Genomic DNA, 23,639 nt, shown 5'->3' with positions numbered 1-23,639 from the left:
GTAGATAATACACCTAGAATTTTGAAATTTGATGCGTAGACTGATATTTAGACTCGTGATAAAAATTTGAAAAAAAAAATTTTTAAATGGGCGTCGCACCGCCCACTTGTGACGAAACCAATTTTACAAATATTATTAATCATATATCAAATGCCGTTAAACCTATCGTAATAAAATTCGGCATAGAGGTTTCCTCTACTATGAGAAATGCTTTGGAGAAAAATTAACGAAATCGGTTAAGGACAACGCCCACTTTTGTATAAAAGATTTTTAAAAGGGTCGTGGACGAATAAAATAAGCTATATCTTTGCAAAAAAGAGCCTTATATAAAAGGTATTTCATTTTCCAAGTGGACTTATAACAATAAATTGGAAAAACTTCAAATTTAAAAAAATGGGTGTGGCACCGACCTTTTTTTGGCTAAGCAATTTTATATTTTTCGGGAGCCATAACTCGAATAAAAATTTACATATCGTAACAAAATTGGGTACACATATTTCCCTTATAGCAGGAAATATTTCTAGTAAAAATGGATAAGATTGGTTAAGGACCACGCCAACTTTTATATAAATGACTTTAAAAAGGGTCGTAGGCAAAAATAATAAGTTAAATCTTAGCGAAAAATAGTTTTGTACCAATGGTATTTTGTGCCGTTATAACAAGAAATGGGAAAAATTCAAATCTTTAAAAATGGGCGTGGCACTGCCCATCTCTTACAATGCATTTCCCAACGTTTCTGGAGCCATAACTCGACGAAAAATTTAGTGCACATGTATGTCTTTTAACAGGAAATATTTTCAGTAAAAATGGACTAAATCGGTTAGATCGTCTTCTTTTATATAAAAGATTTTGTAAAAGTGCGTAGATGCAGGTAATAAGCTATTATTAGTAAAAGTTGGGAAATTTCGTTAATAACCCTGCCCTTTTTTGTACAGGGCGCTTTTTAGTACAAGGGCACTTTTGTGTTTATGTTTACTGTTCTGTTATATCTTTCTTTTTTTTTTTTTTAAATAAACAGTAGGGAAGTCCCCACATCTGAAGGAAAACTGCATTATTACCCGCTCCAGGTCATTGGTGTTAGCCTCTATATCCTTTTTGATTATTTTAAACGAAAATTAGTTCAAAATAAACAACAACAGCATTTCAAGTGTGCAGCTGGGTATGTAATGTCCGGTTTTACCCGAGCCTAGACTTTCTTACTTATTTTTATTATAATTTAAATTCTATTTTTAGAATAGTTTTTTCCACAAAGTGAGACTTTAACATGAAAAAATTTTTTGGGTGTACATACATAACACACGAGATAAAACTGTAAATTAAGTTAACTTAAATATGATACCAGAGAGAGTGACAATTTAATAGTGACATGAAATTAGATATGAGGGTAAGTTTTTGTAAGCAAATAGAAGATAGTCAATATAGTATTATAGTTTGGGTGTTTAGGAGCTTTTACATAGATAAATATATATATGCTTAAATGGGCAAACTTGACTTTTCTAAGCTGCTGCACGTGAGCTAAACAATCGAAACAGATAAGTAGTATTAAAGGATAAAGACGTAATACAATTTATTGTGCTGCACATTCGCACACCCATACATATGCAAACACGCATACTAAATTACTTGCCCAAAATCGGATAAGGAAACCAAGAAGGCAACAATGATAACAATAATTACCAGCTGACATTGCCAAATAAGCGCTTACTGCGCGCTAAATGAGAAGGAGAAAGCCAAACAAACAAGAGTTGGAGAGGAATGAGTAATATAGTTAACAGCTTGAGGCTGTGGAAAATTAAGCATAGCATGACATAAGCGATATGAACCAAAGCTATTTGGCAGGGGGTCGAGTTGAATGCAAAGGATACGCCCTGCTTATAAATGCCCGGCAGCGCCAATTAGATAATTTAAGATGTTGCCCATAAAGTAAAATAAAGTGGTGGAGGCAATTCTTATACGACATGCAAACATACACAAATACTTGAAAAAACAATGACGCATACGCTTGCAAAGATGTGTAAAATATGTTTAGTTTTGTATTTGTTTATTTTGTAAGTTGGTGGTTTATTATTTGTGGCTTTGTTATTGACCGAAATGCAATTAAAAACATGCTGATATGCGAAACAGGGAGGATGGCTGCGCATGCTGGGTGTATCATTTAGTTGGTGCAGAGTGTCATAAATACTCCCAAATATTATAGTAAAGGAAAGTACAAAATGTATCCATAACATGTCCTTTAAGCTGCTTTGGGTTGAATTGAAGTCAGATCACAATACTGTGCGAAAGTACAATTTTCCTAATATCTAGCTGCTTCTTTCTACATGTCTTAAATTGTAATATTTATAATTAACTAGAACACCCGGAAGATGTTGTCCTGCCCTAAATTTGGCTAATCTGCATACATTTTAATAAGCTTTTTCCGTCTGACTCTGCCCTCCCCCTCTTCACTTTTTCCTAATCCTTTTATTCACTCCTCCCTCCATCTTTTTCGCTTCATCTTCCCCATCTTCGTCTCGTTCTATCTCTTTCTCAATCTCCCGCTCCTTCTCTCATTTCTCTTCTCTCAATTTCTTCTCATTCTTCTCCATCCCTTATTGCCTGTCCCAGAAGGTGGTATGTATTTTATTCCAGTCCCAGTCCCATTCGGAGTCTCAGTCCCAGTCCTAGTCCTAATCCCAGCCCAGTCCGCCTCTGGATAATATATTACTCTGTACTAAAGCACTCAGCAACAGCTTTCGTTTGATATCCATATTGTATAAACACTGTCTAGGCATTCACTGGCCCACGTTTTGGCCTATATCTCGAGACCCTAGTCACCCAGGGGTATGAAAATTACCCTATGCTAAAGCACTCATCACAGCTTTCATTTGATATCCACATTCTATAAACTAATTCTAGGGGTAGCGGGGTCCACGTTTTGACCTCTATCTCGAGACTCTAGTCACCAAGGGGTATGAAAACTACCCTCTAATAAAGCACTCATCAACAGCTTTCATTTGATATCCACATTCTATAAACTAATTCTAGGGGTACCGGGGTCCCCGTTTTGACCTCTATCTCGAGACCCTAGTCACCCTGGGGTATGGAAATTACAATCTAATAAAGCACTCATCAACAGCTTTCATTTGATATCCATATTCTATAAACACACTCTAGGGGTACCCGGGTCCACGTGTTGGCCTATATCTCGAGACCTTAGTCACGGCGGCCACCGTGGTGTGATGGGTAGCGTGCTCCGCCTATCACACCGTATGCCCTGGGTTCAACTCCCGGGCAAAGCAACATCAAAATTTTAGAAATACGATTTTTCAATTAGAAGAAAATTTTTCTAAGCGGGGTCGCCCCTCGGCAGAGTTTGGCAAGCACTCCGGGTGTATTTCTGCCATGAAAAGCTCTCAGTGAAAACTCATCTGCTTTGCAGATGCCGTTCGGAGTCGGCATAAAACATGTAGGTCCCGTCCGGCCAATTTGTAGGGAAAATCAAAAGGAGCACGACGCAAATTGGAAGAGAAGCTCGGCCTTAGATCTCTTCGGAGGTTATCGCGCCTTACATTTATTTTTTATTTTAGTCACCAATAGGTATGAAAATTACGCTGTACTATAGCACTCATCAACAGCTTTCATTTGATATCCATATTATATAAACACATTCTAGGGGTACCAGGGTCCTCATTTTGGCCTATATATCGAGACCCTAGTCACCCAGGGGTATGAAAATTATCCTGTACTATAGCACTCATCAACAGCTTTCATTTGATATCCATATTGTATAAACATATTCTAGGGGTACCCGGGTCCACGTTTTGATCTCAAAACCCTAGGCACGTAGCGAAAAAAAAGGAGATGTTGGCCGATTCTCAGACCTTTTCAATATGCTCACAAAATTCCATGAGAATCGGTTCAGCCGTTTCGGAGGAGTTAAGCTTCTAAAACCGTGACAGAAAAATTTTATATATCAGATTAAGTTCACCTTGAGTCAGTTTATTTATGGGCAAAGTCACAGCATTATTTGTTGTTGTTGTTGTTGTAGCAGTGCTTCGTCCCATCAAATAGGTGCGACTGATCACAAATTGTCATCAATATCCTTTAACGGGAGTCCAAGGAAACTTGCAGTTTCAATAGGGCGGACTATAATGAGTGGGGTGTTAGAGGCGTTGGTTCCAAATTATAATTAAAGAGTTGGTTCGTGTCATGTGGGGACACATTGCAAGCGGGGCATACATTTTGTATGTCAGGGTTGATTCTGGATAGGTATAAGTTTAACATATTACAGTATCCAGATCGAAGTTGAGCTAGAGTGACTCGCGTTTTCCTGGGGAGTATGCGTTCCTCTTCCGCAAGTTTTGGGAACTGTTGTGCGAGGAGCACCAAAGTGGTTGTGACCGCTTTGCCGGTGTAGGTAAACTTGGGTCCACCGTACAGTCCCTATCGAATCGGTCTAAGCACATTGACACAATTTCCATCGCCTTTGGAGATAAAGTGCTGTCGGATGAGAAAAAATGCGCGAGCGCTTTCTGCCGACAATACATAATGCATTCCACTGTCGACAAAGATAGACGGAGGCCCAACAGACGCGCATATAAACATAAATTCAGCGCGTCTCCAATTGCCATCACCGCCAAAAAGGTTGAGGACGCCATCGGCCATGCTAAACCATCCAAAGCAGTGGGCCCAGACTGCACAGACATGCCGATGCTTAAAAGCCTAGGGAAAGAGGGTTTCAAATATTTAGCGCATGTCTTCAACCTGTCTCTTTCCACCTTCGTCATTCCCGAAAAATGGAAAATGGCCAAGGTGGTCCTGCTACTAAAGCCTGGGAAACCAGCTAACATAGGAGAGTCATATCGCCCGATCTCTCCTATCGCCAGTAGGAAAGACGCTTGAAGCCATTTTGCTCCCCTACTTCAAAGCAAATGTGCTGCTAGCCTGTAAAGCATGGCTTCAGAAAACTCCATATAACCACCACCGCGCTAAATGCCATTAGCACCCCGATAAATTGCGGTTCAAATCAAAACCCCACCATAGAACAGTACTCGTTGCGCTAGACCTATCAAAAGATTTTGATACGGTCAACCATGACACGTTATTGCAAGACCTAGTCTTAAAAGGTGGACCGCAAATTATCTGGCTTGCCCGCAGGCATCGGTGCAATTTAGAAACGAAACACCAAAATCAATAACAATTAAACAAGGGGTGCCAAAGGGTGGTATTCTATCCCCACTTTTGTTTAACTTCCACATATCAAAGCTACCTTCGCCACCAAAAGAGTTACTATCGTTTTCTACGCCGATGACTGCACAATAATGGCCACAGGCCCAGGCCCACAGATCGATGAGCTTTGCAACAGAACAAACGGCTACCTCCCTGATCTCGCCAATTTTTTCGCCTCGCGAAACCTGGTATTATCTTCGACTAAATCCTCCGCGACCTTATTTACAACATGGACGTCCCAAATGTCGACCAGTGTGAACATCCACGTCGATGGCACTACGCTACCGACTGTCCTACACCCCAAAATCTTGGGTGTGACGTTTGATCAGGATCTACATTTTGGCGAGCACGAAGCCGCAATTGTCCAAAATCTAGAGCCGTAATAAAATCCGGCCGGTGGCGGCCACCGAGGTGTGATGGGTAGCGTGCTCCGCCTATCACACCGTATGCCCTGGGTTCAACTCCCGGGCAAAGCAACATCAAAATTTTAGAAATAAGATTTTTCAATTAGAAGAAAATTTTTCTAAGCGGGTTCGCCCCTCGGCAGTGTTTGGCAAGCACTCCGGGTGTATTTCTGCCATGAAAAGCTCTCAGTGAAAACTCATCTGCTTTGCAGATGCCGTTCGGAGTCGGCATAAAACATGTAGGTCCCGTCCGGCTAATTTGTAGGGAAAATTAAGAGGAGCACGACGCATATTGGAAGAGAAGCTCGGCCTTAGATCTCTTCGGAGGTTATCGCGCCTTACATTTATTTTTTTTTTATTTATTTTTTAATAAAATCCTCAAATCTCTTCCTGACAGAACTTGGTGAAAAGACAAAGAATCGCTCATTACCACTCACAAAGCAATTGGCCAGCCGATTGCATCCTACGCGTCCCCTATATGGTCAACCAGCCTAAAATCTACTCACTGGAAGAAAATGCAGGCCTGCCAAAATACTGCTCTCAGATACGCCACGGGCTGTCATCTTATGTCCCCAGAACACCACCTACATAATGAGGTGAGAATTCTCCCAATCAGGGAGAGAAATGAGATGCTAACCAAACAGTTCCTGTTAAATACCCAGAAACGTGGGCATCCCAACAGACATCTGATTGATGAGCCAACACCGCCCAGGGGCTTAAGGAGTCATCTTGGTAAGCATTATATGGAAATACGGAACCTGAGATCTCAGCCGTATGAAGCCAAAAAACATAATCAAGTCCTCAGCGAACTCCACAAACAGGCGTCGGACCTTTATGCCAGGAATTGCCCGGTGAATCCTGTACTCAAAGAACAGTACCCAAAACTTGCGGGAGAGGAAGCTGCAAGTCTGAGGAAGGACATCAAAAATGGCGAAGTACCAACTAGGGAAGTATGAGATAAGCCAAAGGAAGAAAAAGCTAAGATTCCGGCTGATGAATGATGTGGCAAGGTAGTCACTGACTTTGATGCTGGTTGATCGTAGGAATCCTTTCGGTCAGATGACAACTGAAAGGTGGAGTTCTGTAGAAAGGAAACTTATTTACTTAGTTGCTGAAGATGATAGCGTCCGGAAGCTTTCTGTGGCTGGAGAAAGTGGTCCCAAAGCTCCAAAGCCAAGGCACGAACCCGAAGTTCGAGGTGGCGGATAAAGCGCAAATCCCCACGATACCAAAAGTTAAAGTATGGATACCATGCGTATGAAGTCGAGGGATACACTGCGACTTCTGCAGAATCAGAATACGAATATACCGACACAAGATTGGACATTGGGATCTTTATATTGATTTCCATTGTGATGCAATATCGCCAGGCTCAGCGCTATGATTCGAGCTCACCTGATATATGTTTAAAAATTAATTAAAAGAGTCTGTAAAATCTTTATCTAACCCAAAAAAGCACAATTATACCACAGGCCGACAGCATGTTAGACTCAGAAACTAAACTATATATTTACGAAGATGCTATGAATCGAAATCTGGCCTCAAAATGCCTCTATCAGCTCTGGTTTTCGAGATATCCTAACCTAAAAGTGTCTAACCCGTAGAAACCACCCCTACCGCACCACAAAATTTCAAAATGCGATATCTCAGCGAAAAAATATTTGAGCAAACTCAAAGTCATTTGAAAGAAGAAGACTGATGCCATCCTTTAATTTTGGTGAAAGAAAACATCTGCAAGACTACATAACCTCAAATATGGGCAAAAACGGGTTTTTTGCACTTTTAGGTTAGGATATCTCGAAAACCAGAGCCTATAGAGCAAGGCCAGATTTGGATTCAGAGCATCGTATACCTTCGAAAACATATAGTGCGGTATCTGGGTGTGAATGTTGGTTAAATTTTGTCGGCCTGTGTAATTTATCCATCGCCTTTGGCGATACAACTCTGGTGACTCGAAGACATGCGTGAGCGGTTTTTGCCCGGAATTTTTAATTCCCCGGATGAGGGGAACAGAGACACAAACACGACGTGTGATCCATTACCATCACCCCACAGAGGTTGAAGAAGCCATGAAAAAAGCCAAACCTTCTAAATCAATAGGTCCAATTGGAGTAGTCATGCCAATGCTGAAAGATCTTGGCGCTGAGGAGAAAGCTACCTGACGTATGTTTTCAAGCCTGTGAAACCGGCTAACGAAGGTGAGTTATAACGACCAGTATCACTCCGTTCGCGAGTAGCAAAGACTTTGGAAACCTTCCTACCCCGTCAGTTTAGTGAGTAGGCGAAGATTCTCACTCATCAGCATGGCTTCCGCAAAATACATAGCACTACCAGTACTGTGAAAAGCTTTTGACACAGTCAACCACGGTACTATACTCCAAGATATAGAAGATTCACCATTTCCCCTTTGTTTAAAAAGATAAACTGCAAATTATCTGAACCTAGCCGGCCAAATCCATGGTCACTGTTTTGCGACGTGGAATATTTGACGTTCACGTCGATGGTGCTGCGCTACCGATTGTCAGGCATTAAAATATCTTAGGAGTAACATTCGATCACACTCTCAGCTTCAAGAGGTATGCCATCGAATTTGTATCTAAAGTACAAATCCGCAACAAAATCCTCAAGTCGCTTGCCAGTAGCACTTGGGGAAAAGATGAAGAAACGTTGCTAGCCACGTACAAAGCAATTGGCCGGCCACTCAACAGCAAATCTAAACTACGTTTATACAATCCTACCATAACCTTGCTTATATATGGCGAGAAGAAATGAATTGCAAGTCATTTAAGGCAGTGCTTATGTTTTAAAAACATTTTCTTATAGTCCAAAAAGTTACTATGGCCTCAAAAAATCACTGTTTGAATAGCAAAAATATTTTTTACACTAAGAATTTTTCAATTACTTTTGCAATTCCTTTGAGGCATGGGAAATTCGAAAGTACTTTTTCCATTCCTTGTAATGTAATGGGAAAATTTTCAGTTACATTTGCAATTCCTTTCGAAAGTACTTGGGCAGAAATTATATTTGAACAAAGTATTTTTTTCTCAATTACAAACAAACAATTTTTTGTACTTGAGCCTCAAAAAACGAAATTACTTTTAGTATTTTTTGAGGAATTGAAATGTAATTAATTCCTTTGCTGTGGGGGAAAGGAATTGATTACTTTCCTCAACTAAATATAATGGGGAATCGACGGGCATTGATTACCTAAAGTAATCATTACTACCCAGCTCTGCTTACAGCGTTTATTTCATCTTAAAACACATCGAATTTAGTCATATAACATTAAGTTGCAGTACACAACATCACATATGTACTATAAAAACTCTGCCAAAGTATATCACATATCTGTTTATGACATATCTCACCAAGTAACGGCACCCCAAATCATTGCCCTTACCTGGCAGTTATATTATGGTGCAACTTTTTCATATCAACTAAAATTTGTATAATACTTCATAATATTTTTGAACTTTGCATCACATTCGTATAGATTTAATGGTATGAAATCACAATCATATTAAATCACGCAACATTGTCGCTTACAAATATACACCGTACCATAACCGTGCAAACTCATCATATCCCACTTTATGGCATATCTCATTAAGTCACGGTAAACCAAATCAGTTCTAATAGCTTTTTAAAATACACTCATTTGAAGCAATTAAATCAGAACCTTGCGTTACATTGCTTCATATCACACCGCATCAAATAGTCTCACTTGAAATACATGGAATAAAATCACAATCATATCGGATCAGGTTGCACAGCTTTAAATCACACATCACTTAACGTCACGAGCTCCAGAGCATTAAATTACATCACAAGAGGTTAAACCATATTATATCGCATTGCATTCCCTAAAGCCAAACTTATTATGATATCATACCAGTGCAAGACCACCATAGCTCAGTTAAGAGCACATCTCATAAAACTACAGCACGTTACATCTATTTGCAGTATATGATGTACTATTTTTCACAATATCAAATGAATTTTTAGATAACCTTACGTCATATCATAGCGTATCGATCAAATCTGAACAAACCACATCATGGTTGATTACGTCATATCTTATAAAGTATGCATTTACTATACGGAAAATCACATTACTTTAGATCATATGGCATTAAATCCTTTAAGGAATTATCAAATCGTATAGCATAAATCTCACATATAGAATAGAACACGCATATCTTATCTGTGCAAGCACATCACAACTTTGGTGACATCACCTTAAAAGAACACGGAATGATCTATCAGATCCTATGGATAATCTATCGACACAAACGGAAATATATGAGCGCATGTAAGCTCAGTTTTCATACCTAACGGTCATTTGATGTAGAGTTTTTGGCGGTACCGCCATTTATAATATTTAAAATCTTTATGTAATTTTACCTCATAGCACATGACATCAATTTTCATCACTTTCAAATTATAGCACATCACAATCAAATCGCAGAAAATCACGTATAGTTATAAAACTGCAAAATGTGACGTCATGTCTATTATATCGCTTGAAGCTACAGCACATCGCATCACTTACACTACAAAGTTATAATTTTGCATCATACTACATCACATAAATTTTTATCAAATTCAAACGATAACACACCACATGTAGCAAGTTTCATGACAGAGGAAAAGCAGAAAATCACGTTTAAATTCATTACAAAACTATAAATTGCTTCTAATTAAAACTATAAAATGTGATGTGAGTCTATTAGCATAACTAACCTTATAGCACATTATATCATATTACATCATATGATATTTTATAAAAAATACAAATACAAAAATATGATATCTCATCTTTAGCAGCTATTCACTACTTGTGATATATCGCGTCAAAAAAATGCACCAGTTTCCATGGCTGGCAGTAGTTTTATTTGAAATGGATTTGATTTGATAATTATCATGTGATGCTATAATCAGATCATAAGCTGTACCACAATGTTCATTTTTCAAGTGAGGCCGTGAATTTCACCATTTTAAATTAAATGAGCTGTAATACCTCATTATCTCACATAAATTGTATTACTCATTGTACGGGTTTTCCCTTTAATTGATTAAAAATCTATGCAATGAACAAATTAATAAAAGTAGATTTTTGAGTATCCAAGAGCTTTAATAATGTTCCTCCTGAGAGCAAGAAAAACACTAAAGGGACACATCTTAATGAAAGTTGGCTGCTCCATAGTACTAGATAAATGGAATATTAGTTCCATTTCATGTCAGGTATGCCTCTTGTCGGGCTTCTTCTGCCTGCTATCTAACATAGCATCACATCACATCATATAGCATCATTTTACATTAAATTCAAATGAGTCAGACTTTGTCAACAGCTCCTATCAAAATAACACGAGGAAGTTTGCGATATCCTAAGAATATATACACTTTGAAAATTTATATAAAATAAACAAAAAGCCAAGTTAAGTAGGCTTCACTTTCTTGATCGGACTTTTTAAATGACATGCTTTTTTTCTGATTTTTCATTCAACTGAAAAAAAAAAGAAATGTATTTACCGCCAACAACAGGTTAACAGTAGGGGTCAATAGCAATATTTAGGCACAGACCAACCGCGGTGAGAGTTAAATGTTGGGGTTGCGTTTGTTTTCTCAATGCGCTAGTCAGAAAAGATTTTTGCTTGATGTTGCCATCAGTGTCATCATTAGCATTTGTAATAAGATAATCTTTGCCTGTTTACGACCAACAATAATAAAGTATGAGTATATGTTTATCAAAGCTAGAAATAAGTTGTGAATTGACAACATTCAAACGACAACATTAAATTGCTTATCAGACCGTTGCTTGGCCACATTTTAGGAGCTCAAGAGCATACAGCATTTCTTCCACATATCACATCAGCTGGTGTGTTTTTGCTGCCAATAGACTGTCAAAGTCAGACAATTCAGGCAGTTTTGGTCATCGATAGCCTGCGGTTATTAAGTGAGCATTTTCGTACATATTTATTTTTTGATTTTTTTCAAAAACTTCGTATTTTGTTTGGCTTTTATGCCATTTTATGCTTGAGGCGTTCATTTCTTTCACTTTACTGAATGACTTTTTCTTGGCTTTTTTATTTTTCTTATAAGCATATTCTATTTTTTTCGGCTTGAATTTTTACGCTCAGCTTGACATTTGACCTTTTTCACTGTCAATTTTGACCTTTCTCGTTGTACGTTTTTCTTGCCACCACATGAATTTGTTGCCTCTTATGGCAGCTCCTCTTTAGCCTGGTGTTTTTGGTGCTCCCTATGGGGTTTTGCTACATTTTTAGAAAGTGTTAATTTGACAGCAATTTTCCTTTTCATATTCTCACTACTATTTTATGTTTTTTGTTTGCTTTTCCGTCAGCTTTTACTTAAATAAGGCAACTTTTGTCAACATGTCATGTTCCCCCCACAGGTTATCCCTAATTTTATATTTAGCACTTCTAATAATCGAAAGCAATAACAAAAGAAACTTTTTATACTTAGCTGAGCAGATCGCACAGAGTATATTAATTTTGTTCGCATAATGGTAATCCGTAACGGCATAAACTAATCGAGATAGATTTAAACAAAAACAAGTAAGGAAGGTTAAGTTCGGGTGTAACCGAACATTACATACTCAGTTGAGAGCTATGGTGACAACATAAGGGAAAATAACCATGTAGGAAAATGAACCGAGGGAAACCCTGGAATGTGTTTGTATGACATGTGTATCAAATGAAAGGCATTAAAGAGTATTTTATGAGGGAGTAGGCCATAGTTCTATAGGTGGAAGCCATTTAGCGATATAGCCATAAAGGTGGATCAGGGTTGACTCTAGAATGCGTTTGTACGATATGGGTATCAAATGAAAGGTATTAATGAGTATTTTAAAAGGGCGTGGACCTAAGTTCTATAGATGGACGCCTTTTCGAGATATCGCCGTAAAGATGGACCAGGGGTGACTCTAGAATGCGTTTGTACGATATGGGTATCAAATGAAAGGTGTTAATGAGCATTTTAAAGTAGCGTGGGGCTTAGTTCTATAGGTGGACCCCTTTTCGAGATATCGACATAAAGGTGGACCAGGGGTGACTCTAGAATTCGTTTGTGCAATATGGGTATCAAACGAAAGGTGTTAATGAGTATTTTAAGAGGGAGTGGGCCTTAGTTCTATAGGTGGACGCCTTTTCAAGATATCGCCATAAAGATGGACCAGGTGTGACTCTAGAATGCGTTTGTACGATATGGGTATCATATGAAAGGAGTTAATGAGTACTTTAAGAGGGAGTGGGCCTTTCTGGACCAGGGGTGACTCTAGACTCTGTTTGTGCGATATGGGTATCAAATGGAAGGTGTTAATGAGTATTTTTAAAAGGGAGTGGGCCTTCGTTCTATAGGTGTTCGCCTTTTCGAAATATCGCCATAAAGGTGGACCAGGGGTGACTCTACAATGAGTTTGTACGATATGGGTATCAAATTAAAGGTATTAATGAGAGTTTTAAAAGGGAGTGGTGGTAGTTGTATATGTGAAGGCGTTTTCCAGATATCGACCAAAATGTGGACCAGGGTGACCCAGAACAGTATCTGTTGGATACCGCTAATTTATTTATATATGTAATACCTGCCAAGATTTTAAGGGTTTTTTATTTCGCCCTGCAGAACATTTTCATTTTCTTCTACTTAATATGGTAGGTATCACAACCATTTTATAAAGTTTTTTCTGAAGTTATATTTCGCGTCAATAAAACAATAGGTATAGAATTATGGCATTTTTTTCATTTTTCGTAATTTTCGATATCGAAAAAGTGGGCGTGGTCATAGTCGGATTTCGTTCATTTTTCATACCAAGATAAAGTGAGTTCAGATAAGTACGTGAACTTAGTTTAGTAAAGATATATCGATTTTTGCTCAAGTTATCGTGTTAACGGCCATGCGGAAGGACAGACGGACGACTGTGTATAAAAACTGGGCGTGACATCAACCGATTTCGCCTATTTTCACAGAAAACAGTTAACGCCATAAAATCTATGGCCCTACCAAATTTCAAATGGATTGGTTAATTTTTGTTCGACTTATGGCGTTAAAAGTATCCTAGACAAATTAAATGAAGAAGGGCGGAGCCACGCCCATTTTTAAATTTTCTTTTATTTTTGTATTTTGTTGCACCATATCATTACTGGAGTTGAATCTTGACATAATTTACTTATATACTGTAAAGATATTAAATTTTTTGTTAAAATTTTACTTTAAAAAAATTTTTTTTTTAAAGTGGGCGTGGTCCTTCTCCGATTTTACTAATTTTTATTAAGCGCACATATAGTAATAAGGGTAACGTTCCTGCCAAATTTCATCATGATATCTTCAACGACTGCCAAATTACAGCTTGCAAAATTTTAAATTACTTACTTACTTACTTACTTAATTGGCGCTTAACCGTCTAAACGGTTATGGCCGTCCAACAAGGCGCGCCAGTCGCTCCTTCGCTCCGCCAACCGGCGCCAATTGGTCACACCAAGGGAGTTTAAATCGTTTTCCACCTGGTCGTTCCAACGGAGTGGGGGCCGCCCTCTACCTCTGCTTCCATAGGCGGGTTCCGATAGAAACACTTTCCTGGCCGGAGCATCATCTTTCATTCGCATAACATGGCCTAGCCAGCGCAGCCGCTGCGTTTTAATTCGCTGGACTATGTTGATGTCTGCGTATAGCTCGTACAGCTCATCATTAAATCTTCTTCGGTACTCGCCATCGCCAACGCGTAGAGGTCCATAAATCTTTCGAAGAACTTTTCTCTCGAACACTCCCAAAGCCGCTTCATCTGCTGTTGTCATGGTCCATGCTTCTGCCCCATATAGCAGGACGGGTACGATAAGTGACTTGTAGAGTATGATTTTCGTTCGCCGAGAGAGGACTTTACTTTTCAATTGCCTACCTAGTCCAAAGTAGCATTTATTGGCAAGATTGATTCTTCGCTGGATTTCAGTGCTGATGTTGTTGCTAATGTTGATGCTGGTTCCCAAATAAACGAAGTCTTTTACTATTTCGAAATTATGGCTGCCAACAGTAGCGTGGTTGCCAAGGCGCATATGCGCTGACTCTTTGCTCGATGACAGCAGGTACTTCGTTTTGTCCTCATTCACCATCAAACCCATCTTTACCGCTTCTTTTTCCAGCTTGGAGTAAGCAGAACTAACAGCGCGGGTGTTTAGGCCGATGATATCAATGTCATCCGCATATGCCAGTAATTGCACGCTTTTATAGTATATTGTTCCAGTGCGGTTAAGTTCTGCAGCTAGTATAATTTTCTCCAGCATCAAATTAAAGAAATCGCACGATAGGGGGTCACCCTGTCTGAAACCTCGTTTAGTTTCGAACGGCTCGGAGAGGTCCTTCCCAATTCTGACTGAGCTGATGGTGTTGCTCAACGTCATTTTTCACAGCCGTATAAGTTTTGCGGGGAAACCAAATTCAGACATAGCGGCATATAGGCAGCTCCTTTTCGTGCTGTCGAAGGCGGCTTTAAAATCGACGAAGAGGTGATGTGTGTCGATTCTCTTTTCACGGGTTTTTTCCAAGATTTGGCGCATTGTGAAAATCTGGTCGATGATAGATTTACCAGGTCTGAAGCCGCACTGATAAGGTCCAATCAGCCGGTTCACGGTGGGCTTCAATCTTTCGCACAATACACTTGAAAGGACCTTATATGCGATATTAAGAAGGCTGATTCCACGATAGTTGGTGCATTTTGCAGTATCCCCCTTCTTGTGGACTGGGCAAAGAACACTTAGATTCCAACCGTCGGGCATGCTTTCGTCCGCCCATATTTTGCTAAGAAGCTGCTGCATGCGCCTTACCAACTCCTCGTCGCCGAATTTGAATAGCTCCGCAGGCAATCCATCAGCGCCCACGGCCTTGTTGTTTTTCAATGTGGTTATTGCTATTCTAACTTCGTCATAATCGGGCGGGGGGACATATATTCCATCATCATCGATTGCGGGATCGGGTTCTTAATCTCTGCGCGGTGAATTGCTGCCTCCATTTAGGAGAGCAGAGAAGTGTTCCCTCCATAATCTAAGCACTCTCTGGACATCAGTTACAAGGTCGCCGTTTTCATTCCTACAGGAGTTTGCCCCGGTCTTAAAACCTTCCGTCTGTCGCCGTATTTTTTGGTAGAATTTTCGGGCGTTATTCCTGGTGGCTAGCAGCTCAAGCTCCTCGCACTCACGCCTTTCTGCTTCTGCTTTTTTCTTCCTGAAAAGGCGTCTCGCTTCCCTTTTCAACTCACGATAGCGTTCACACACTCCTCTTGTCGCGCTCGCTTTTAACATAGCCCTGTAGGCAGCGTCTTTTCTTTCGGTTGCAACGCGGCATTCTTCATCATACCAGTTGTTTTTTCGTGGCCGCCGGTAACCAATTTTTTCCTCGGCGGCAGTATGAAGTGCTTTGGAGATATGCTCCCACTGCTCCTGTATTCCTTCAGGATGAGTTGTGCCCTCAGAGAGCAGGTGTGAGAGTCGAGTTGCGAAATCATTGGCAGTCTGTTGTGATTGAAGCTTTTCGACGTCTAGCTTTCCTTGTGTTTTTTGTTCCTTGTTTTTAGCCGCGTTGAGGCGGGTGCGTATTTTGGCTGCAACGAGATAATGGTCCGAATCGATGTTAGGTCCTCGGATCGTTCGCACATCTAAAACACTGGAGGCATGCCGTCCGTCTATCACAACGTGATCGATCTGATTGCGAGTATTTCGATCAGGAGACAGCCATGTAGCTTGATGTATCTTTTTATGCATGAACCTCGTGCTTGATATGACCATGTTTCGAGCACCGGCAAAGTCAATCAGCCTCAGTCCGTTAGGAGAAGTTTCATTGTGTAGGCTGAACTTTCCGACTGTAGGGCCAAAAACACCTTCTTTGCCCACCCTGGCGTTAAAGTCGCCAAGCACGACTTTTATATCATGACGGGGGCAGCGCTCGTATGTGCGTTCTAATCGTTCATAAAAAGTGTCTTTCACCTCACCGTCTTTCTCCTCTGTCGGCGCATGGGCGCAGATGAATGATATATTAAAAAATTTTGCTTTTATTCGAATAGCGGCGAGACGCTCGTCCACAGGCGTGAACGCCAGCACTTGGCGACAAAGTCTCTCTCCCACCACGAATCCGACGCCGAAACTGCGCTTATTCGCATGGCCACTCCAATATATGTCACAATTTTTGATCTTCTTTCTTCCTTGCTTCGTCCAACGCATTTCTTGGATGGCGGTGATGTCAGATTTTGCTTTGACGAGGACATCAACCAGCCGGGCATCTGCACCAATTCCATTCAGGGAGCGGACGTTCCAGGTGCATGCCCTCAATTCATTGTCCTTCAAACGTTTGCCATGGTCGTCATCAATAGAGAGTGTATTTATCCGAGGCTTGTTGTTATATTTCATTGGAGTATGGTTTTACGTGACGGGTCCCAAGCCCAGCGCACAACCCGCTCAGCGGGTTTAAAAGTGGGCGGTGCCACGCCCATTGTCCAAAATTTTACTAATTTTCTATTTTGCGTCATAAATTCAACTTATCTACCAAGTTTCGTCGCTTTATCGGTCTTTTGTAATGAATTATCGCACTTTTTCGGTTTTTCGAAATTTTCTATATCGAAAAAGTGGGCGTGGTTATAGTCCGATATCGTTCATTTTGAATAGCGATCTGAGATGAGTGCTCAGGAACCTACATACCAAATTTCATCAAGATACCTCAAAATTTACTCAAGTTATCGTGTTAACGGACGGACGGACGGACATGGCTCAATCAAATTTTTTTTCGATCCTGATTATTTTGATATATGGAAGTCTATATCTATCTCGATTCCTTTATATATGTACAACCAACCGTTATCCAATCAAACTTAATGTACTCTGTGAGCTCTGCTCAACTGAGTATAAAAAAATAAATAAATGTAAGGCGCGATAACCTCCGAAGAGATCTATAGCCGAGCTTCTCTTCCAATTTGCGTCGTGCTCCTATTGATTTTCCCTACAAATCGGCCGGACGGGACCTACATGTTTTATGCCGACTCTGAACGGCATCTGCAAGGCAGATGCGTTTTCACTGAGAGCTTTTCTTGGCAGAAATACATCCGGAGAGCTTGCCAAACACTGCCGAGTGGCAACCCCGCTTAGAAAAATTTTCTTCTAATTGAAAAGCCTTATTTCTAAAACTTTGATGTTGCTTTGCCCGGGGTGTGATCCCAGGGCATACGTTGTGGTAGGCGGAGCACGCTACCATCACACCGCGGTGGCCGCCGAGATAGATTTAGCCGTCTATATATCAAAATGATCTGGGCGAAAAACGAAATTCATATAGCCATGTCCGTCCGTCCGGCCGTCCGTAAACACGATAACTTGGGTAAATTTTGAGGTGTCTGGTGCTGGCAACGGGTCCTGGCCCTCTCTTTACAACAACAACAACAAAAAATCTCTCTAGTCCTTCACCAACCAAGTATTGATGGTTTAATGCAACCAACTGCCCTACAACCAACAATTTTGTGTGTGACGTTCGATCAGGATTCACATTTCGAAAAGCATGCAATCGCAATTGTAACTCAAGTTTAGAGCCATAACAAAATAATCAAACTTTATATGTAGCAATTTGCCAGTCTCTTGTATACTATACGTCTCTGATATGGTGGTTAAAGATAAATACACTCGAAGAAACTACGGGTCTGTTAAAAGACCTCGTTTAGACCTGCCACGGGATGATTTCATATGCAACCAGAACACCATTTCCACAGAGAGTAACTGCCCATAAAGGTGCAAAACGAAATGCTGAACAACAGTTTCTTTTGAATTCCCAGAAACCTGTGAATCCCAACAGACATATGATTGAAAAAGCCGTGCCACTCAGGGACGTTAGGTTGTCATTCTGGCACAACTTCGATCTGGCTATCATAATAGACTAAACTCTTACTTACCTTATTCTTCTTTTGAATTGCATCCATGTTTCTTTGATCGAACACTCGTATTATAGGATAATAAATACAATTTGTGCTCGTGTTCGCATCTATTGTATGGGGATAGGAATTGCTACAACAACAACATGATAAAACATAGAAATAAAAAATGTGTTTAAATTAACCGAATTACGAATTTGTAGGTATCCATCGAAAATAGCTGTTAAAATAACATCTTCGTACAAATTGTACATTCTAAATGGACCTGCTCAAAGTCCAACAAAAAAATCGTCATACAAAAGCCATAAACCAAAAGGTAACAGAGCTTTACACTCACCCTAAGAATACCATTGAAAACTATTAACATAAAGATTTTCGTCAACATTAGTTAACATATAACAAAAATTGATATGATAGAGAGGCACCATTCTCATAAAAACAAAGTAGTGAGCGCCATGACGTAAGTGTCTCCTTAGAATAAGCTTATGTGTTTGTATAATATTGACAGTTGTTTGCTGCTGAAATGACCAATAAGCTCAGTTCTTTTAACAGAAAAATCAGTTAAATGAACTAAGAATCTGTAGTGTTTATGGAACAGTGTCAACTTCAGACCAACAATTTCCCTTCTGTTGAAAAGACTAAGCCAAGTTATTTTCTTGAAAAAACACATAGCCGTATTAACCACAATGTGATCAATTTTACCCAACCTGTTGATTTTACTAACGTCTTTTCTTTCAATATAGGTAATGATGAAGAATTTAGTACACTTTTAAGGGAAAGGTAAACTCGTACAGATTAAGCTATGGCTTTCTTCAAATAAAAAATCTTCAGCTTGCTTTCATCATCATCGTCATAAATTGGCGCTCAACCGCCTAAGTGGTTTTGGCCGTTTCGTAAGAAGTCACGCCAGCTGTGCCTGTTTCGCCATAACAGACGCCAAATGGGAGCACCAAGGGATATAAAATCTTCCTCCCAAATCAGTGGAGGTCTCCCCCTTTCTCTGGTTTTAAACTGCGGTGTCGATTGAAGTACTGAATCAAGCTTTCATTGCGAATTATCTACTTTACACCTCGAGTGTGAAGAAAGGAAACGGTGATGCCAACGTAATTATCTTCTAAAATTAACCGAGATTTCGCTTGCAAATATTTTAAAAATTTTGCGTTTATATTTGTAAACTTAAACGAAGCTTTAAAATATTGAGACATAAATCTTTTCAGATTTATATATGTCAAGATGTATAAAGGAATCAACTATAATTATGAGAGGCAAAGATCAAAGGTAAAGAAGTGTGAACCAAACTATTCAAATAACTATGAAAAATTGCTGGTATTCAACACAAACCAAAGAAAAATTGTCACTTCAGCATACGAGCGCACAAAGCAATTAGCTAAGAGAAAACCAAGTAACGCTTTATCACAAAAGCAAGATAAATTGCGTTAAAAAATTTGGTCACATACACACATATGGGTCATTCCGCAAAAAAAGACACCATGGACTGAAAAAAACTGGATTTATATGATTGACTTCTAATGCATGAAAAACGTGAAGTAGACATACAAAATCCTGTAGAAATCCCACTTTATTAAGCTCTTTTGGCTTACCAAAAACAAAATAAATATTTACATACAACGCAGCAGCCGCACATAACCTGCTGCCAACGTAACCTCTCACTTTCTTCACACTAAAATTTTAAAATTTCTATAATAACTAGTTAAAGACAAATTACTTAGAGTTTGTGTCAAAGTCGAGTAAAATGTCCCACCCGCCACTATGGAATGCCCCACATGTACGTACATGTGTAAATATTAATTTATAATCTCAAATTAAGTTGGTTTAAGCACGAACTTTCATTGTATACGTTTGCGTAATAAATTGAATAAAAACATGTGTATTTCGACGACAAAAGTTAAATACCTCTCTATTCATATTGCAATGCTTCTTTTCAACACTTCCTATTGATATATGACAGCTGTCAAATTGTGACAATTGATATACGAAACAAGATATATTATGGCTTTATGTTAAGCTTTAAAGCGATTTTCTGAGAACTTCATTTGAATTTGTGTGGGAGTGTTTTTAGAAGAACGTAGCTAAAAGTAAAATTTGTTTGTCATTAACCGTATGAGATGAGAGTAGTAATTAGATAGATATTTGTATGTTTACCACTGATAGGTATTGGTATTTTAAAGTATCTGGGCATTATTATAAACAGAATAACTTCATTCAAAAGCCATCTCGAATACGCTAGCGAAAAGGCATCGAAAACCGTAAAGTTTTAATCGAGGATGATGTTAAATGCACGATGCTTTAAGCAATGACGGCGCCAAGTACGTGCACGCGTCGCAAAAACCAAATATTCTACGACGCTCCAGTTTGTCATCAGGCCACAGCGTATCTGTGATATTTCTGTGGTGTTAAGTCGGCTTCTTTGCGCGCTCCGAGTGCGCAATGTATCCAATCCAAATACTGGCAAATGAGGTAGCGATTATATCTTAGGAGGAAACTACAAGTTCCGAAAAACAAGAAATTTGTATGCGAAACTAACAAATGATATGGAATAATTCGACAAGGGATCGCTGGACATATCTCAGGCATTGATGCCTCAAGATGTATGTCCTTATTGGAGGTGAAGCGGCAGTAGATGTTAAGCATGTATTTTTTGATTGCGCAAGGTCTCACAACTATAAATATGGAGACTGCGTAGCATATTTTGGGAAAACTACACTACCGAGAATTTCGTGTGGATATGTTTGAAAGTAACAAAAAATAGACAGGGGTGTGTGACGTCAGCGCAGACATCATAAAGTGGCCAATAGGCCTGGTAAGGCTGCGCCACGGTAGTGCTGAGTAGGCAACATAAAGAGATACAAGATATAAGATGCGGATTGCAATCACACGGCCTTTCCAACCAGGGAATATGCAAAGGAGAAATCAATTAGTAAAACCGGAGGTACGGGTTGTAGACAAGGCCTCACAATCGCAGAAATAATGGCATAGGAGTAGAGAAGCAATAATTCCAAATATAGTAATTGTCTGAACACGAATTGGTGATATGGTCTCTTCATCCGGGGCAAGTAGCGGCATCTGAAGGGCGACATACTCGCGAAGTATTGAAAAAAGAAAACATAAAAACCAAAAATTATAAAAAAACAAAAAAAAAAATATAATTTTAACTACAACTACAACAAAATCGTACTAAGAAAAATAAAAAAAAAAAGATGATAAAAAAATTTTAAGGACCACCTCTATATAAATGGACCAAAAAATAGAAGACAATTTTTCCTTTAATACAGACATAGTGGTGTTGAATTTTGACTAAAAAGCTTTAAAAATAGCTCTTGTAAAAGAATTTTCCTTTCCTTTCCTTAAAATTTTTTTATCATCTTTTTATTTTCAATTTTTTAGTACTGCCCACAAAAAGGCAATTGCACCTTTGATTAGTAATTTAAGTAATTCCTAAGTGAAAATTCTTATCTTTATTTATTTGTTCAAAATAGCAAGATGAAATAGGATTAGTGGAATTTTCGCTGACAACACTGGTGAAAACAACAGAATTCCCCCTCTCATCATAACAAGAAAATTACACCTCGTTTGTCAGCTACTTAATTTTGCACAGCTGAAAATCGTGGTGAAATTCGCAAACACCTGAAAGTCTAAAAGAATCGTGGTGAAAGTCGCGTAAGCCTAAAAGTATGCAAAGACGTGCATTGAGTTGGGCCTTCAACGAGGTGGAATTCTACAACGCCTGCAGCACGCAGCACTCAGGAGGCTAGCCACTAGCCATGATGGTATGGCCTAATCTTCTAAATTGTTCGACTTGTGCGTTACGTAGCTCAAATTTTTAATGTTTTTGATCAAACATTGCACAGCCACCAAGTTTTAAACTATATTTTAGGTTACAAGTCTCTAGATATCCAGGAAGTTAGTTAAAAAAATATTGTAAGTTTCCCAATTTAAAACTAGTTTCCTCAATATCTCGATCCATGCTCCACCTAGCGAAATTTTTTTGATAAAATATTGCATTGTCACCCGGTTCTGTATTACGGCCCAAGTTTGATATCTCTAGCTCATCGGAAAGTTACTCGAAAATCGATCGCAAGATTCCTCCCCCCTCCATTTTTAAAGGATTTGCAGTTATCTTGACTAGCGCGCCACTTAGCGGAACTTTGTTTTCTATAAGTTGTATTGTCACCAGGCCTCTAACTAAGAGCCAAGTTTCAAGTCTCTAGGTAACCGGGAAGATAGTCAAAAAATGGATTGAAAAATTCCCAAATTAAAATTTGTTTTCTTACTATTTCGATCCGCGTGCCACCTAGCGATTTTTTTTTTTGATCAAATGTTGCATTGTCACCGTATTCTGACCCACGGCACAAGTTTCAAGTCTCTAGCTCACCGGCAAGTTACTCAAAAATCGATGGCAAGATTCCCCTAATTTTTCGGGGATTTATGGTTATCTCAATTAGCATGCCATCTAGCGGAACTTTGTTTTCTATAAATTGTATTGTCACCGGGTTTCGAACCATGTGCTAAGTTACAAGTCTCAAGGTAACCGGAAAGTTAGTTAAAAATGGATTGAAAGATTCCCAAATTAAAATTAGTTTTCCTAATATCTCGATCTATGCGCCATTGCATTGTAACCGGGTTCTGACCCACGGCCCAAGTTTCAAGTTTCAAGTCTCTAGCTCACCGGTAAGTTACTCAAAAATCGATAGCAAAATTTCCCTCATTTTTCAGGAATTTGTAGTTATCTTAATTAGCACGCCATCTAGCGGAACTTTGTTTTCTATAAATTGTATTGTCACTAGGTCTCGAACTATGTGCTAAGGTACAAGTCTCTAGGTAACCGGGAAGTTAGTTAAAAAAGGATTCAAGATTCCCAAATTAAAATAAATTTTCCTAATATCTCGATCCATGCGCCACCTTGCGGAATTTTTTTGATAAATATTGCATTGTAACCGGGTCTGACCCACGGCCCAAGTTTCAAGTCTCTAGCTCACCGGCAAGTTACTCAAAAATCGATCGCAAGATTCCCCTAATTTTTCAGGAATTTATGGTCATCTCATTTAGCATGCCATCTAGCGGAATTTTGTTTTCTGTAAATTGTATTGTCACTGGGT

The sequence above is a fragment of the Eurosta solidaginis genome, chromosome 3, assembly GCF_040869045.1.
Source record: "Eurosta solidaginis isolate ZX-2024a chromosome 3, ASM4086904v1, whole genome shotgun sequence".
In the NCBI taxonomy this organism is placed as follows: domain Eukaryota; kingdom Metazoa; phylum Arthropoda; class Insecta; order Diptera; family Tephritidae; genus Eurosta; species Eurosta solidaginis.
Note: the sequence above shows the minus strand (reverse complement) of the source record.